This window comes from Mustela nivalis (genome assembly GCF_964662115.1).
Source record: "Mustela nivalis genome assembly, chromosome: 2".
Taxonomy (NCBI): domain Eukaryota; kingdom Metazoa; phylum Chordata; class Mammalia; order Carnivora; family Mustelidae; genus Mustela; species Mustela nivalis.
Window position 1 is genome coordinate 87,466,581 of NC_139021.1, and position 20,151 is coordinate 87,486,731.

A 20,151-nucleotide genomic window follows, 5' to 3' on the forward strand; every position below is an offset into this window, starting at 1 on the left:
AAAAGCCATACATGAAAAACTCACAGGAAACATACTTGGGAAAAACAGAAAGATTTTGCTCTAAGATTTTGAGTAATGCAAGAATGCTCACTTTGATCCCTTTATTCAGTATAATACTAAAAGTTATATCCATAACAATTATCCAAGAAAAGAAGTAAAAAGAACCCAAATTAGAAAGTAAAATTATCTCTGTTTGCTGATGATGTCATTGTATATGCAGAAAATCCTAAAGATCCACAGAAAGATTTAGAACTAATAAATAAACTAATAAGGTAGCAGGATACAAAATAAACATACAAAAATGAGTTGCATTTCTATACACTAACAATAAACAATCCTAGAAAGCAACTCAGTTCATGATAGTATCAAAAAGACTAAGGTTCTTGGGAATTAACTTCACTAGTACATTCCTTATCACAACCCAATTACATTTTTTTGAAGAAATAGAAAATCCCATCCTAAAATTCATATGGAATCTCAAAGGAACCCAGACAACTAAAACAAATTTGAAAAAGAAAAAACAAAGCTGGATGAACCACACTTCCTAATTTTTAAACCTATTATGAAGCTATGGTAATCAAAACAGTGTAATACTGACATAAAAACATATAAACCAATGTAATAGACAGATAGCACAGAAATAAATCCATACATATATGGTCAAATGATTTCTGATTAGAGTGACAAATACATTCAATGGGAAAAGACAGTCTCTTTCTTTCTTTCTTTCTTCTTTTTTTTTTAAAGCTGCTGGGAAAACTGGATATCTACATTTAAAAGAATGAAATGGGCCCTTAACCAAAAATCAAAACAAAAATTAACTCAAAATAGATCAAAGACCTAAATGTAGGACCTAAAAATATAAAACTCTTGTAAGTAAACATAGGACAAAATCTTTGTGACATTGAATTTGGCAATGATTTATTGAATATGACACCAAAAGCACAGTCAACAAAAGAAAAATGGACAGGTTCTTAAAAGTTAAAAAATTTTTGCATCAAAAAACTCTATCAGGAGAATAAAAAGGAAAGCCACAGAATGGGAGAAAATATTTACAAAACATCTATCTGATAAGGGATTAATATCCAGAATAGATAGTGAATTACCAAATATTCAATAATGAAAGAATAACCTACTTTTAATATTCACAAAGGACTTGAATAGACATTTCTCCAAAGCAGATATACAAAAGGCCTACTAGCACAAGAAAATATGTTCATCACTAATCATTAGGGAAATGTAAATCAAAGCTACATGATATCACATTACACTCAGTAGTCTGGCTACTAGTAAAAAAAGAAGGGAAAAAAACAGAGATAATAAGTACCACAAAATGTGGAGTAATTGGAACTCCTGTACACTGTTGGTAGGAATATATTATGAGAGAGTTGCTGTGGAAAACTGTATGGTTATTCTTCAGAAAATTAAAAATAAAATTATCATAAAATCCAGCAATTACCCTTCTGGCTATGTATCCCAAAATTTGAAAGCAGGATCTTGAAGTGGTATTTGTACATCTATATTCAAAACAACAGTATTTATGATAGCTAAAATGTGGAACTCAAGTAACTATCAGCAGATAAATGGATAAGCAAATGTGTTATGTACATACAATGGAATATTATTCACTATTAAAAAATGCTGACATAGGCTAACAATATGCATAAATGTTGGTGACATTATGCTAAGTGAAATAGAGTTACAAAAGACAAATGCCATATGATTCTACTTAAATGAGGTACTTAGAATAGTCAAAATCATAGAGATAAAAAGTGAAATGGCAGTTGCTAGAAGCTCAGAGTAATGACAGAATGGGGATTTATTGTTTAATGAGTATTATATGGGAGGAAAAAAATTTCCCTCTATCTTTGAGTCATTAGCCAAGACCCCTGCAATAAAAAATAGATTAACAGAAGAAAAACAGAAGTTTAAAAAAAAAAAAAAAACATGTATAGCCTACAGATACATGGGAAATATCCCGGAAAAAGTGAGTAATTCTAAGGTGGCTTAGAATTCAGGATTAAATATCCTTTTACTAGGGAAAAGGAGGGGGCAGTAGTCCTCTGAAGGAAGAGTAAATGGGGCGAGGGGAAGGGAAGATGAATGACCACTTAAAAACACAGATGGGAGTTACTTTGTGATAAGTTTTGTCCCGGTGTGGTGTGGGTTTTCAGTCTCTTCTCTTGGGCTGACACTCATTCTGCCTAGTTGAGGACTCCTGGGAAGGGACTTCTACAACTGAGAGCCTTTCAGAATCAGATAAAGGGAGATAAAGGGAGTTCAGAGAAAGACCCTCCCTGCATTTGCTGTTTTTCAAGTACCTACAGCTAAAAGTAATCAATATGTTAGAATGGCATGTTTAAGATGTCAGATTCTGCTACTCTTCTGTGCAGAGTTGTGGCTTTAGAAGATGAAAAGAGCTCTTGAGATGGATGATGGTGATGGCCACATGTCATGAATGTATTTAATGCCACTGAGCTGTACACTTACAAATGGTTAACATGGTAAACTTTGTATTTGTGTATTTTACCATAATAAAGAATGGAAAAAAATGTTTACAGGTATATATAACTCCTTTAGCAAAAGGAGAAAACTAGTTAGTAAATCATTTATGAAAAACCAATTAATCAATAAAGTGGCCAAAAAACCCCCAATATTATTGTGCTTACTGTGTTTTAGGCATTGTCCTTTATCATTACAGTTAAATTTTAGCATTCTAATTTTACAGGTGAGAAAATTGAGGCCAAAGACATTTAACTTGTTCTATGCCCAATATGTGACAGAGCCATGGTTGTACACAAATTTATGTTGTCTTGTAGTCCTTGTCCTTAAGAGTTACAAAATCAGTTGCCTAAAGTCAAAACAGCCGTCAATTAGTGGCATTAGTACTCAAGTTTACTGTATTTTAAACCTTAAATTCAAATTGACTCCACAGAAAAACTCAAGGATAATAAATATATGTTTTTTTCCCCTCCATAGAGTAGCTTTTCTTTCACTCTGGGTTAAGAAAGACAATGTGTCTCTCTGGAGGAGAGGTTTGGCAGGCTCATCAGCCTCCTATATAAAAGACTGACATCTCTTAATCTCAGGATTTCCCTCCTTGTAACTACCCCCAGTATAAGTGCAGGCAACCCCTGACCTTTATCACCTCACCTTGTGGAGACTGAAGCTTAGGGAGCCAATGCAATTTGATAACTGTGGTGATTATTATCACTGTGAATAATAAGCTAATCCTAAAAAGTCCACATATGAAGGAAAAGGCTATGTAGACAGTCATAAAGAATACAAACATGCAGCCATCAAAAGAAAAAAAAAATGAAATCTTGCCATTTGCAACGATGTGGATGGAACTGGAGGGTATTATGCTAAGTCAATCAGAGAAAGACAATTATCATATGATCTCACTAATATGCAGAATTTGAGAAACAAGGCAGAGGATCAAGGAAAAGAAAGAAAAAAAATGCAACAAGATGAAACCAGAGAGGGAGACAATCAAAAGAGACTCTTAATCTCAGGAAACAGACTGAGGATTGCTGGAGGGGAATAGGGTGGGAGGGGTAGGGTGGCTGGGTGATGGACATTGGGGAGAGTATGTGCTACGGTGAGCAGTGAGAATTGTGTAAGTCTGATGAATCACAGACCTGTACCCCTAAAACAATATATTATATATTAATTTTTTAAAAGAAAATAAATATATAATATAGGTAATAATAAGCAAATAAAATGCAAACAACATGGGCAACTTGATCCACCAGATAGCAAGACCTATTGTAGTCATATTAATTAGACCCTTCAAATTGGTAGTGCTCTGGATTAATAAAACAATAGAGCCACACAGAAATCTACATATGGAAACTAATATGTGGCAGAGCTAGCACAAATTATCCATAAAAAATGATAGCCTGCTCAAAATTAATGAAAAGGGAACTGGCTATATTTTCATATAAAGACAAATTATTTTAATATCATGCAGGTCATAAAAATCAGTTGCATATTCTTTAAAAAAAACATATAACATTTTAGAAGAAAATATTTGAGATTATCTTCTTAACTATACTACAAAGAACAATTTCTTAAAATCAAGAAACATAAACCATAAAAGTAGTTACTGATAAATATTACTACATAAAAGCACTGAACAAACAAAAATAAAGTTATAAATAAGCCACAGAGAAGGAAACTTTCGTTTCACATATATAAAACAAGCAGCAGTTGTTCAAAATCTTAAAACATTCCAATTAAATTAAAGGTTGATTACTGGAAGAAAAAAATTACAAAACACATGAAAACTGTGAAAAGATGTTTTTAAGAAGAGGAAAGTGGATGGTCAGTAGCGTTAAACAAAGTGAATTAGGAAATGCCAACGAAACCAAAATGAGTTCTCACAGCCATCTATCACTTTAGGGCAAGTTCACAGCCACTTGTATAGTCCATTCATACACAAGGATGTCTGCACAGGAATGTCCCTGCAGCATTTTTTAAAATAGCAAATACTTAAAGAAATCACAAATGTTCATCAATAGGAGATTAAAGGATTAAATAACTACTTTGTGGAAAATTGATAAAGTAGATTAATATAAACTTTCTGTGCCAATTTTTTTCACTTGTAAATTAGATATAATACAGATTTTATTATTTTGCTTATCTTAGAAGTTGTGATGATTAAATGAGTTAATACATCCGAAGTGTTCCAAGTTAAATCCAGCATGTGTTAATTACTCATTTATGTGTGTGTATGTTTTCACTTATTAGTATGTGAGTATAAATAAATAAGACCTGCATGAATCAGCATTGGGTAAATCTCAAGTGTTTTATTTTAAGCATTGGTACAATTACAAACTAAAATTGCAGTATGGCACCATTTACACAATGATTTAAAGCATGCAAAGCTATAAAATATCTTGAATAAGGATGAATGATATGTAAAAATAAATAAAGGAATTATAATAATAAGCCCAACCTCAGAAGAGTAGGTGTCCTAGATAAGTGGAATGCATATTATTGGACTGGGTATATGGAGGCTTTACCATTATATTGGTAATAATCTATATGTTGCAGCATAATGGCTGTATGGGTCCCTTATATAACTGTTTATTTTTATACCTTTTAATCTGAAATAATTTATAATAATTTTAGGTAAATAATTTAGGTTTAGATTCATAGATGTTACCTATTTATTCATTTGTTTGAATATTAAAGATTGTTCAAAATTATTTCTTGAGGACAGTCTTGTTTTATTCATGACTTTTCTGTTATACATTGCAGGAAAGATGTGGTGTCCCTGTATCATGCCTAGGACTTTGTTGGCTATACAGTCTTTACATTTTTTTTAAATAAGAAGTCGTCAGCCCTTGCACAACTAAGAAACTGTTAATGCTGTACACTTAATAAGAACCAGGAACATCTTCAATCCAGTTACTAGAGACAAAAAAATCTTAAAGGTGTTCCCAGTTCTGGTTTGTCAAAAGCTTTGTATATCTAAATACTACATAGTGAGTATAATGATAATCTAAAGCCTACCAAGGGGTTAGTTAGACTTTAGAAATCTGTAGAGATCTATCATATTTCATTTCTGTTTCTATCCCACACCACCGATTTTTCTTTAAAGAATTAGCCATTCTGAATGAACTCATCTCTGTATCTAATAAAAAGAGTCATTTTTAGCAGTATTTTTGTTTGCTTGTTTGTTAATCACTGACTTTTCTAAGAGGAATATAATGGGAAATTTTATTCTGATCCAGTTACTGAAAACTTTCTCAGCAATTAAAAAATTTTTCTTGTAGATAGTATTAGTTCTTCCAATTAGTGCTACAAAGTTCATAACAAATCTGTGGAATAGGAGTATGAAAGTATGCACTTACACAAAATAAAGCAAAAAAAAAAAAAAAAAAAAACCAACAACCAAACAACAACAACAACAAAAACAAAACAAAAACACAAATAACTCCTGGAAGGGTCATTTGATAGCATAACATAATTGATTAAGTGTATGATTGCAAATACAGAATATAGCAATACAAAAAGAGTAAAATAAGGGGATACTTTTTTTAGAAAAAATATTAAAACGTCATTGTTGGGGAAAAAAGAAGCATAAAGAACTAAGTTTTTTCTTCACATATGGTATATATATATTTTTTTTTTCTTATAATAACACTAAAAAGATCAACTTAATTCTTCATGTCATCAAATTTGAAAATGGGTTTCTTCTTTGCATTAGTCATAAATTTAAGAATGAAAATAGGCTTGCCTATGTCAGGTGGAAAAAGTGAGTATTAAAATTTAGAATCTTGGGGCCCCTGGGTGGCTCAGTAGGTTAAAGCCTTTGCCTTCGGCTCAGGTCATGATCTCAAGGTCCTGGGATGGAGCCCCACATTGGACTCTCTGCTCAGCAGGGAGCCTGCTTCCCTCTCTGCCTGCCTCTCTGCCTACTTGTGATCTCTGTCAAATAAATAAATAAAATCTTAAAAAAAATTAGAAATCCTAACATATTAATATTTCAGATTGGTAGAAAATTAGAAGATACTAATTATTAAACCACCTTTATCAGAAAAGATATGAACTGAATCTAAATTATGGAAACTTAGCTAAAAGTAGCAAAAATCTTTTACATACACTAAACAACTCACATCCACAGAATTAAAAGGTCATTCTCAGAATCTTTTACTGAACTGTTGCCATAATAATTTTAGGAATTCTAAAAATTTAGATTTGAACACACCATCTGCTAAAACCATTAGTATCTGAACAAGTACAGCTGTGTGCACAATTAAGTAAATAATCATTAAAATTAGTCATATGTATAAAAAATGTACCCTTTTAAAAATGAAAGCTAAAGTGCTTCATTCATACACATGTTCTCTGTGGTGGATACCCCCTTCCTTAGAAAAGAGATGACTGAAAAATTGCCTGAATCCACACATAAAGATTACAGATATCACCCAAGAATTGCTTCTCCGGTTATTTTCTCAAGAATCCTTATATCCACAACATTCTGCCTAGAGCTGCATCAAGATATACTCCGTCTGAATATTGATCTCCATGGAAACAAATGAACATCTGTAAAATAAAAAAGCCAGAACAAACTTCTTGCTTATATAGACTTTTAAGATGCTCTATTTTCTTATAAACCTTTAGATCTTATAAATACCCTAGTAAACATGAAACATTTAGCATAGCTTATTAATGTCAGTTACCTTCAGCTGCTTCCTAGAGATGGGGTTGATGAGTTTGAGTACATGAGTTTGAAATTTATTTGAATGCTTCATTCAATCAAAGCAATCTCAAAGAATGTTCACATTTGCTTGAGGTGCTACTATTTCATTAAATATTTGTTTTCCCTGATAAGAGTTAATGAATTGCCTGCAGTAGGCATTTATCAAGCTTGACATATTTTGTAAAATGTTGCTGAGCCTTTATTTGTAGTTTTCATATTTAGAATTGAATTACACTCGGATGATATTTTGATAACATATCTATTCTCAATGAAATCAAGAAATTATTTTTTATTGCTCACATTTATGCAAGTTTTACAACACAAAAGATCTACAAATGGAAGCTCACCATAAGCAACTTTTATAAAATTTATGTAGGGTGGAAATTATTCATTTGAAAAGACTTACATTAGACAAAGTGATATGAAAGCTCCCACATCCTTATTTGTGTTTCATTTTCAATATTTAATTAGCATATAGTACTATTCTCACACAGGGGATACAATTGAGGCATATGAAAGGACCCCAGAATTTATGTAGTATTGCTCTTCTTTTGGAGACTGATGAATGAACAATTAAAAATATATTCTATAATCTTCCGTGTTGCATTACAGAGGTTATTACGGAAAAACAAAAGCAGGACACATTAAAGAGCTTTCAGCAGGAGCTATAGTATGGACAGAGGTCAGAAGGTCTTCCTCAATATATGCAACAGCTGAGTAAACTCTGAAGGATACAGAAGAATAATACAGGTACAGGGAAAGGCGTTCCAGGTAAAGAAGATACATGTGAAGGCCCAGTGTAAAATAGAATCTGACATATCAAGTCATAACCAATAGTTTAATATGATTAAAATATATGCTGTAAAGGGGAAGAGGTGAAAATGTCAGGAGGATCCAGGTCATACAATCTTCTCTGTGTCATATTAAATAATAGACTTTAAAATAAAAGTGGTGGAAAATTTCTGAAAAGTATCAAATAGGAGGCAATAAAAATCAGATCTTTGAAAGGTTTCTATGGTAGCAGCATTGTGGGTTTTTAGAACAGGTCAAAACATTTGGCAAGAAGAATAGGGAGGAAATAAATATTCTGGGCAAGAGGTGGTAGTAGGCTGAAAATGTTAACATATAAGAATTATGAAAGTTGATGCTTCTTCCAGATCTCTTCACAATACTTTGAACATTTCCATAAGCCCATCTCTTGTTTTTTTTATGAACTTTAGTTTGTAGGGCTCACTCTTAAATTCTAAGGCTCACATGTACAATGGTTCTGTTCCAATGCAACAGCATGGACAGAGAACCTGGGTTTGGAACCAATGACTCACTAGTTTGGAAGTATGAGTGAAGGCCCACCTCTCTTGTCTCCAGGACAAACCAGAGATCCCCTATGGATTCACACTAAATATGATATTTGATTATAATCACACCTTTGTTTGTCTGTTTCCCTTGGCCTGTTCTGCTTTCCTGATTGCCTTTCTGATTTCTCTAAAGAGAAATAATTTGCACAAGAACCTTGGTCTCAAAGTCAAATTTATAAGAATGTGACCTAAGTATTAATATATTACTGATGCAAATTGAGTAGAAGTAAAGGAATTGATTAATTGGATTTGAGTAATAAAGTAATCATTGAAGTCAAAGAATAGACTGATTTATGGCTTGGCTGAGCTGATGATACTCTTCATTGATAGAAAATAGTAATAGAAATGTAATCATGTAGCTCCTGCACATATTAAAAAAAAATTCTTCCTTTCTCCATTTATATCCACCTACATCCGTGCATGCAGCTTGGAAAACGAAGCACAGGCTGAATTTTTGCTAGACACTCTTGTACATGGCATTACTGACTTTCATGAAAGTTAGCATTACAAAGTGTGCCACTGCTTGTTTGAAGATACATTGTATCTAGATAGCAAACTTTCCAAAAAATACCCCTAAGATTCTTGATGAATAATGGTTGTACTCAATAAAAATATAACTTGTGTAATTATTTTTTTAAAGATTTTATTCATTTATTTGACAGAGAGAGATAATGAGTAGGCAGAGAGACAGGTAGAGAGAGAGGGGGAAGCAGTCTTCCTGCTTAGTAGAGAGTCCCAGGTGGGGCTCAGTCCTAGGGACACTAGGATCACCACCTCCCCTGAAGGCAGAGGCTTAACCCACTGAGCCACCCAGGCACCCCTTAATTGTGTAATTACTAACTGGGATACATAATCTGAAAAAAACAGACATGAAAACACCCTTATAAAAATTCAGAGATCTATGTATTATTTCCATTTAATTTGTTAATAATTCTTTTCAATATTTATTATATTTAATGATCATGCTTCTATTGGAGGTCAAAGTTTCTCAGACTTTTCTTGTTTTTCTCATGATGAAACTGAGTTAATTGGTTTAGGGGAGGAAGAGCACAAAAGTATAATGTCACTTTCACTTAATCATATTAAGTGTATATACAACATGACTTTTCAGTCATGCTTTTGATCACATGGTTGAAGTTTCTCCACTGCAAAGTTTCTTCTTTACCCCTCCTTTCCATATTATACTTTATGCTCTACCAAAGGAAGTCGCTATGCACAGCCCTTATACTAGTGAAGGTACTCCAGAAAACCAAAACACTTATATAGTGGAGATTTATTATGAGAAATTAATTCACTTTATTTTGGAGGGTGGAACATTTTAAGATCTATTGTCTATAAGCTAAAGACCCAGGAAAAGCAGTTGTGTACTTCAGTCCATATCCTAAAGCCTGAGACCAGAAGAATCAATGGTGTAAAATCCAGTCCAAGAGCCAGAGAAAATGAGCTAAGATGTCTCAGCTCAGTGATGCAGGGGAAAGGGTGTCTTTAGCCTTTTGTTCTATTTGGTTCCTCATCGGATTGGATAATGCCCACCTACATTGTGAAGGAAAACCTACTTTACTGAATCAAATTCAAAAGTTAATCTCATCTAGAAACACCCTCACAGATGCCATCAGAAATAAAATTTAATTACAAACCCCATGGCCAGTTAAGTTGAGATACAAAATTAGTCATTTATATATGTGAGTATGAATAGATATTTATTTATTTGTTTATTTTATACATTGAGTTATAATCTGGTCCTATTTATTTTGTTGTTCAAAGATTCCAACTTTGGTCCATGAAAGATTATTCATTTGGCTTCCTTTGATATGTCCCCATTATTTGGGGTTTTATGGGTTTCTTTGTTGTTTTATTAGCACACTTACATTCTGGCACTGCAAGTACTCCAATTTCATCTTATATTTTTCCTCTCCCCTTCTCCTCTCCCATTCCTAATATCAGGCATTTCTCCAAGGATCCTGGTTTTTTTTTTTTTTTCATTGAGGATACAATTAAAAATTAAGATCTGTGGGGTATGTGTGCTCATTACTAGTAGAGTATTGTTTCATTTTGGCACTTTCTTACTGGCATAGAAAAGAAATAGAAGTGTGTATACTACCCAAATATGTACTATTAACTGATCTGTATGTGTAATCATCTGCATCATTACTGCATCCTACTGACGTCTTCAACTCTAACCCACCACTATATGGGTTAGTCTTATCTCTTTCCTTCCCCCTCTAACAGTAAGAAAACTGGCTCCCACTATTTGCCATCCACTTACTTGTTTCATTCTAGCATACACATATAACAGCATCTGAGTCTCAACCATTTTTCCTATGGGAAACAAGTTTATCAACGAGTACACTGCTTATGTCTAGCACCTCTTTCCTTTATTCTTATAGGACCTACTCATTTCAAGTTACTTAGGTCATTGCCTTCTCTCACTTTTTCCTTTAGTGAGGATATTTAATACATTTGTCATATACTTAGATGATCTGGTCACAGTTTGCATTGTTTCCTGGGATCCTTCACCGCTGAAACGGCCTTTTTAAATTGCATGCATTAAGGTTCGTTCTTTGCATTGTAAATTTCTATGGGTTTTGAAAAATACTTAAGGTCAGGTACCAACCACTGCAGTATCATAAAAAATAGATTCCCTGCCTGCTATAGACTGAATATTCATGTCTCCTCAAAATTAATTTATTGAAATACTAACTCCCAACATGAACATATTAGGAAATGGGTCCTTTGGTTCACAATTAGGTCATGATAGCAGAGGCCTCATCGATGGGGTTAGCACCCTTGAAAGAGTTCCCTGAGAATTCCCATGCCCCCTATGCCATGTGAGAATACAGTAAAAAGATGGCTGTTTATGGATGTATGTAAGGAAGCAGGTTTTCTTCAAACACCAAATCTGCTGATGCCTTGCGATTGGACTTCTCAGCCTCCAGAACTGTGAGGAATAATCTCTTTTCCATAGCCAGTCTGTGGTATTCTGTTTAGCAGCCTCAACAGACTAAGACAGAAACTCCTCTGTGTTTCACTTATTCAACTCTTATACCTCCTCCCTAAACCCTAGGCAACCCCTGATCTTTTTACTGTCCCTATATATATATATTTTTCTTTTCCAGAACACCATGTAATTAGAAACCTATAGTAAAAAAAGCTATACCCTAGCTTTTTTCACTTAGCAATATACATTTAAAGTCCTTCTACATCATCATGTGGCTTGAGAGCTCACTTCTTTTTATTGCTGATTGATGTATAAATATATGGATGAACCACTGATTTTTTTTTTTTTTTAATCCATTCTCCTGTTAAAGTCCATCTTGGAAGCTTCCATTTTTTGGCAGTCATAAATAAAACAGCAATAAACATGTTTATGCGGGTTTTCATATGGCATAATTTTTCAAGTCAATCAGGTAAATATCTAGACGCACAACTGCTGGATTGTACAATAAGCTTATCTTTAGATTTTAAGAAACAAACAAAGTGTCCTCCAGAGTGGCTGTACCATTTTCATTCTCACCAGTACTAAAGGAAAGATCACATTGCTTCACATCTTAGAATTTGGTACTGTTTTGAATTTTAGCAATTCTAGTAGATGTGTATTAAAATCTATTTTTAAAATTTTTAGTTTTCTAAAACATAATGTTAAATATATTTTCATATCCATGTCATCTTTAGATCTTCTTTTATGAGGTATCTGTTCAGACATTTCGCCCTTTTTGGATTGCCCTTATTCTTATTGATGAGTTTCTTTTTTTTTTTAAGATTTTATTTATTTATTTGACACAGAGAGAGAGATCACAAGTAGGCAGAGAGGCAGGCAGAGAGAGAGGAGGAAGTAGGCTCCCCACTGAGCAGAGAGCCTGATGTGGGGCTCGATCCCAGGACCCTGAGATCATGACCTGAGCTGAAGGCAGAGGCTTTAACCCACTGAGCCACCCAGGTGCCCCTTATTGTTGAGTTTTAAGAGGATTTTTTTTATAACATTCCTTTATCACATGTGTGTTTGGGAAGAATTTTTCTTAGTCTGTCTTTTCTTTTTCTTAATAATATCATTCACAAAGCACGAGTTTTTGATAAAGGTTTAATAAAGTCTAATTTATCAATTTTTTCTTTAATGGATCATGCTTTCTGTGTTGCATCTAAAAGCTCATCAACAAACAGAAAGCCACCTACATTTTCTTTTATATTTCCTCCTGGAATTTTTATAGTTTTGTATTTTATATTTAGGTCAGTGATCCATTTAAAGTTAACTTTTAAAACAATGTAAGCTTTGTTTCTAGATTGTGTGTGTATCCAAGTGATCCTACACCATTTCCTGAAAAGTCTAACCTTTCTCCAAATAATTATATTTGTTATTTAGTCAAAGATCCATTGACTATATTTATGTAGATCGATTCCTGGGCATTGCATTCTATTCCATTAATCACTGTGTCTATTATTTTTTTAAGATTTTATTTATTTATTTGACAGAGATTACAAGTAGGCAGAGAGGCAGTCGGGGCGGGGAAGCAGACTCCCTGCTGAGCAGAGAGCCCAATGCGGGGCTCAATCCCAGGACCTGAGATCATGACCTGAGCTGAAACAGAGGCTTGACCCACTGAGCCACCCAGCCGCCCCCACTGTGTCTATTATTTTACCAATATCATGCTGCGTTGATTATTGTAACTTTAATACTTGAACTTGGATATTATGAAACATCCAACTTTGTTTTTCTCTTTCAGTAATTTGTTGGCTATTTTTTGATTCTTAATCTGTAAAAATTTGTTTGTGGATATCCATAAAAAAGCTAGTTGGAATTTTAACTGGGGACTACTTTAAATATATAGCTTATTAGTTAAATTGACAACAATTTGAATCTTCCAAACCATGAATGAAGAATATTATTCAAATTATTATTTATTTTTATTTATGCATTTAATGCTATTTTAAAATTATCTGTGACTTCTTAAACCCATGTATTACTGTTTATTGTTTAATATCCAAGTATTTTAGGAATTTATAGCTATTTTCCTGCAATTTGTTTCTGATTTGATGCCATTGTTTCCTGAGAACATATTTTACATATTTTCTATTTATTTTTAATTTGGTAAATTGGTTTTTATGGCCTAGAATGTGGTCTATCTTGGTGAATTTTCCATATGCGCTTGACTATCATGTGTATTCTGCTATTGGAGGGTGGATTAATCTATAAATGTCAATTAGATTTCATTAATGTTGCTATTCAGTTAAACCACTTTTCATTTTTCTGCCTGCAAAATCTATCAGTTATTGAAAGAAAGGTATTTACCTCTCCAATGTCACCAATTAACCCATTTCTTCTTGTAGCTCTACCCCGGGGCTTTCCTCCCCAACTCCTAAATTTTGATACTCTCTTTTAGGCACATACACATTAAGGATTGTTGTGTCTTCCTGAGGAAATGACCCTTTCATCATTATATAATGCCTTTCTTTATCCCTGTATCCTCATTCTGTTATCTGCCTTATCTCAAACTGCAATAGCTACTTCTGTTTTCTTTTTATTGGTGTGAGCATAGAATATCTTTTTCCATTCTCCTTATGTCTCTAATATTAAAATGAGTTTCTTGAAGATAACATATAGTTGGCCTTTTTTGTTGATACACTCTGAAAATCTTTGCATTTCATTACTATATTTATACTGCTGACACTGATGTCATTATTTATATAGCTGATTTAATATCTACCATGTACATAAGGATAGTTTTTAAAATTTATGCAGTTACTCTTTTTTTCCTTTCTATCTTGCTCTCTTTTTCTGTCTAATTTGAGAAGCTTATAGAATTCCATTTTTTAATTTTTTCTTAACATATTGATTACTTTTCTTTCTTTTTAAAAAAATTTTATTTATTTATTTGACAGAGAGATCACAAGTAGACAGAGAGGCAGGCAGAGAGAAGGGAGTAGCAGGCCCCCTGCCGAGCAGAGTGGAGCCCAATGTGGGGCTTGATCCCAAGACCCTGAGATCATGACCTGAGCTGAAGGCAGAGGCTTTAACCCACTGAGCCACCCAGGTACCCCTGATTACTTTTCTTTTTAACTTTTTTTGGATAGTTGCCCTACAGTTTGCAATATATATTTACAGCAACTTGAATTTTAGTCTTAAATAATAGTATGCTGCTTCTCAGGTATAAAAAAAATACAATTGACCCTTGAACAATGCAGAGGTGCAGGGCACCAATTCCTGTGAAGTTGAAAATTTACCTAAGTCTTTTGACTCTCCACCAATTTAATTACTAATAGCCTAGTGTTGACTGGAATCCTTACCAATAACACACAGTAGGTAACATATTTTGTATGTTTTATTTATTATATATATTATACACTATATTCTTATAATAAAGTCCACTAGTGAAAGAAAAGTTTACTAAGAAATAATAAGGAAGAGAAAATACATTTACAACACTACTATATTTATTGATACCATAAGTTTATGTCATGTGTTTGCAAGATTAGCCATATGTTAGTTCCTACTTTAATATTGACTTACATGATATAAAACACTGTAGATGTTTACATGTTACCAACACTAGACATCAAAAAAGAAAATATAATGTGAAAAAGAAATTCATATTTATTTACAAGTGTAATGATTCATGCAGTAATAATAAAGAGGCAGCAATATATTTGCTTTATGGTAGCCTGGTGTAATCAATTTGATTTCTTACAGTCTCCTATCCTAAGTACTAGTGAATGAATTATTGTAATTTTTATATAATATTATATTACAGTCATAGTCATGATATAGCATTGGAAACATATTTAGTGTTATTAGTTTTGTTTCAACCATCATTTATAATTTAGAAAGCTCCAAATGAGAAGCTAAACTTGTTTTTAATCATGTTTGCTTTTTCTATTCTTTCCTTTTACTTCCTAATATGCCAAGATCATGCTTTTAGTAATTTCCTTTATGCTTACAAAAGATATTTTAGCCATTCTTTTGGAGTAAGTCTATGGCTCATAATTTTCTTGGTTTTACTTAACCTGTGAATGTCTTGATTTCCCTTTAATCACTCTCTCTTTTTCTTTCTTTAGTTTTCTTTCTTAATTGGCATTCATCATTCAATATGTTTAAAACACTAATGATGGTTAGATTTACATATATTGTGAAATGATTATTGAGATAGGTTCATGTACTGTCCATCATCTCATATAGATACAATAAAAGGAGAAAGAAGGAAAGAAGCAAATTTTCTCATTTTGAGGTGAACTCATATATCATATAGTAGTGTTAAGTATAGTCATCATGTTGTAAATTGCTTCCTTAGTATTGATCTGCCTTATAACTGGAAATCTGTACCTTTTGACCACATTCTCTCCCAAACCTTTGCATTTGGTAACAACATGCAACATGTCTGATCTCTTTTTGTATGAGTTTTTTTAATACCACATATAAGTGAGATTGTATAGTATTCATCTTTCTCTGTTGCTGGGTTTGGCCAGCAAACCCTGACTGAGGTGGTGAGTGAAAAGATTACTCCAGACACCTATATAAGAGAAAGGAGAAGGCAAGGGGCCCATTTGCTCTAGTGGCTAAAAGCCCTGAGCCAGATTTAGTCTCCACTTTTATTGCAAGTCTTAATGATACATCAAGTAAGAGCAGAAAAATAGAAAGGAATGTTAGGCTTTAATAATCAAGACATAGACATATGGAGCAATGCATGATTGAAACAAAGGGTGTTTGTAACATGCATGTCGGCTAAGGGTATGATGAATACATGGCTAAAAGGTGAAAGTGTTTCTCATCTAAGTTAAACATTTAGTCCCTAGGTAAGAGGGTTCAGCCCATTAGGATCTGGCTGTTTTCAGCTCAGAAACTTCATTTTTTTTTTAAGATTTTATTTATTTATTTGACAGAGAGACAGAGAGCACAAGTAGGCAGAACAACAGGCAGAGGGAGAGGGGGAAGCAGGCTTTCCGATAAATAGGGAGCCCAATGTGGGGCTCGACCCAGGGCTCTGGGATCATGACCTGAGTGGAAGGCAGCTGCTTAACCAACTGAGCCACCCAGGCACCCCGACAGCTCAGAAAATTTAAAGGATACCCAGCATTCTAAGCACCCTCTTTTGCTTTGCACTTGGTCTCACCTTGGAATACGTATTTCACCTAAATCTTATCCAGTCACTATGAATTCCCACACTCTGTCAAACTTATTTCAATTTGCTTAATATCTTCAGGATCTACTCATGTTGTCACAAATGGTAGGATTTCCTCATTTTTTATGGCTGAATACTATTTCATTGTATAAATATGCCACAACTTTCTCCATTCATCTATCAGCGGAAATTAGGTTGATTCCATGTCTTAAGCATGGTAAATAATGCTGCTATAAATATAAAGGTACAGGTATTTTTGAGTTAATGTTTTCATCATATTTGGATATATTTAAAGAAACGGAATTGCTGGATCAATGATAGTTCCATTTGTAACTTTTTGAGGATCTTTTATCCTATTTTCTATAGTGTTTGTACTAATTTGAAATCTCAGCAACAGTGCAAAGGAATCCTATTCCTCCATATCCATGCCAGCACTTGTTATTCTTGTCTTTTGCTGATGGCCATTCTAAAAGAGATCAAACTTGAGATCAGAGAGTGTGATGCCTCCTGTTTTATTCTTCTCAGGATTTTGTTGGGTATTTGAGGTCTTTTGTTCCACATAAATTTTAGAATTTGTTTTCTATTTCTGTAATAAATGCCATTGGAGTATTAATAAGGATTGCCTTGAATGTATAAATGGTTTTGGTAATATTGACATTTTAACATTCTAACTTTTTCAATTTGTAAACATAGAATGCCTTTCTATTTATTTGTGCCTTCTTTCGTTTCTTTCATTTGTGTTGTAGTGTTCAGATGTATCTTTTCCTTCCTTGGTTAAATTAATTTCTAAGTATTATATTGGTTTTGACAATATCATAAATGGTATTAATATCTTTGTTTTTCAGAAAATTCATTGTTAGTGTATAGAAATGCTACCAATTTTTTAATCTCAATTTTTTATCCTGCAACTTAACTGAATTCATTGATTAGATCTAACAGGTTTTGGTTGGATTTTTAGGATTTTCTCTATATAAAATCATACCATGTGCAAATAAAGATAATTGTACTTCATATTTTCCAGTTGTTGTAACTTTTATTTCTTTTTCTTGCCTGGTTATTCTACTTAAGTCTTCTGGCATGGTCTTGAATAGAAGTGATTAGAGGGAGCACCCTCATCTTGTTCCTGGTCTTAAAGGAAATGCTTCCAACCTTTCACTGTCGAGTACAGAAGATGTTAGCTATGGGCTGATCATATATGGCCTTTATTATGCTGAGACATGTTCTTTCTATGCCTAAATTGTTAAAGGGTTTTTAATGTGAATTGGTGTTGAATTTTATCAAAATATTTTTCTGCACCTATTGAGAGGATTGTATGATGCTTTGCTTTTCTTCTATGAAGGTAATATATGACATTGATTGATTTGTGTATGTGGAACCACCCCTTTGCACCCCAGGGATAAATCCCACTTGATCATGGTGAATGATCCTTTTAATGTGCAGCTAAAGTCAATGTGCTAATATTTTATTGAAAAATTTTACATCTATATTCATTCTGGATATCAGCCTGTGTTTTTATTATCTATTAGTGTCTATCTGCTTTTGGTATGAGGACAGATATATTTGTAATAACACATTTTGGTTGTTATGGTTATTTTTCTTTTTCTCTTTTTTTTCCCCCACTTTTAATCTAGACTTGTAGGTGAATTATGGACCACTATAACAAAATTACAGAATCTAATTTTGACCATGTGTTTACCATTATCAGCAAGTTTAATGCTACCTTTTTAAAATAATTTTATGACTTGTATCAGTGTCTTCTTATTTCCACTTAAAGAACTCCCTTTAACATTTCTTATAAGGCACATCTCGTGTTAATGAACTCCTTCAGTTTTTGTTTCATTTGTTTGTTTTGGGACAGTCTTTGTAATTCATTTCCGAAGGAAAACTTTACTAGATATAGAATTCTTGGTTGACAGTTTTTATCTTTCAATAATTTGAATATATCACTCATTTCTGTTAAAAATTTGCCAACAATCATATGAATTATGGTGGTTCTCTTCTTATGTAACATCTCTTTTCTCCTACTGCTTCAATTTTTTTCTTTGTCTTTGACTTTTGATAATTTAATTATAATGTGTCTTGGTGTAACCCTGCTGTTATAACACCTTCTACTATATTTACAACTTCTGTGTAACATAGTCTCAATTTATAAAGAGAATCCACCCCTAAAGGGATGACCTGTTACTTACTTTCATTGAAAGATTCCACTGTGAAGACACTGGTTGTAATCTCATGAATTTGAGACATCAGGCATTGCTAACTAAGCACATTCTAAACAAAGCACATTCTAAAGTAGAACATCACCACAGAGCAATCCAGAAGATCAAACACCCAATCACTAAATCTTGTTTCTCTCATGTCTGATTATAAATAAAAAACAAACAAGTAAAAAGCTTACCTACCCTTCTTTTTTTTTTTTTTTTTTAACTTTTTATTTTTTATAAACATATATTTTTATCCCCAGGGGTACAGGTCTGTGACTCACCAGGTTTACACACTTCACAGCACTCACCAAAGCACATACCCTCCCCAATGTCCATAATCCCACCCCCTTCTCCCAAACCCCCTCCCCCCAGCTACCCTTCTAATATCCCCAAATTTTAGTTAATTACTGGGACTGATATTTCACTTATGTACTTTCAAACACACACACACACACACACACACACTGAAGCATTTCTCATTTTTCCTGCTTTTGTAACTTGCTAGAGGATTTAGGGAAATCTGTTTAAACTCCATGTTCTTACCCATAAAATAGGAATAATATTAGTACTTACTTTTAAGGTTGCCATGAGGATTAAATGAGTTAGTGTATATAAACAGCTTAGAAGCAGGCTGGACACATAGTGAATTCTGTAAAAGTGTTATCTATTGTCACTAACATCCATCAGTTTGAATTCATTTTGATTTTATTCTCCATATTTCTCTTAGCTTAATTTAATTGAATTTAAGGAATATGAACTTTGATAAAATACAGATAAGGATATTTGTATTTTGGAGCATGTTAGGCAACAGTGAGCCAGGAAGGTTTAAGGAGGAGCATTAGAAAACTACATAAATTATTCACATTATGCAGAAAACATGCAACAGGGTGCAGGAGAAAACCCACTTTCAAAGACAAATTGTGCTCGTGTGAATATTTTATAGAGACCATTCTGAATCCAATAATGGACATAGATCCTACTTTGCTTCCGTTAACACCATCACTGTTGACTTTTCTGAGAGGGGGTTGGAACGCAAATGAGCAGAATTATTCCTTTCCTTTTCTATGTTATCAGAGTAGTTGGAATTCAGCCATAAAAAGGAATGAAGAATTATTTCACACAACATAGATGAGCCCAGAACACATTCTGCTGAGTCAGGCATAAATGTCACATGTTGTATAATTCCATTTCTATAAAATATCCAGAGTAGATAAACCCATGAATACAAAAAGTATATATACATTTGTGAGAGTCTGAGGGAAAATAAGAAT

General features: G+C 33.3%; 1 long non-coding RNA gene across 2 annotated transcripts in view; it reads right to left on the reverse strand.

The window, feature by feature from the left end:
• Positions 1 to 18,932, reverse strand: part of LOC309859439 — a 98,152-nt gene extending 79,220 nt beyond the window's left edge. For both annotated transcript variants that reach the window (XR_014308694.1, XR_014308695.1), the window contains exon 1: positions 18,866 to 18,932. This is a non-coding gene — a long non-coding RNA (uncharacterized lncRNA). The remainder of the gene's footprint in view (positions 1 to 18,865) is intronic.
• Between the last annotated feature and the right edge of the window lie 1,219 nt (positions 18,933 to 20,151).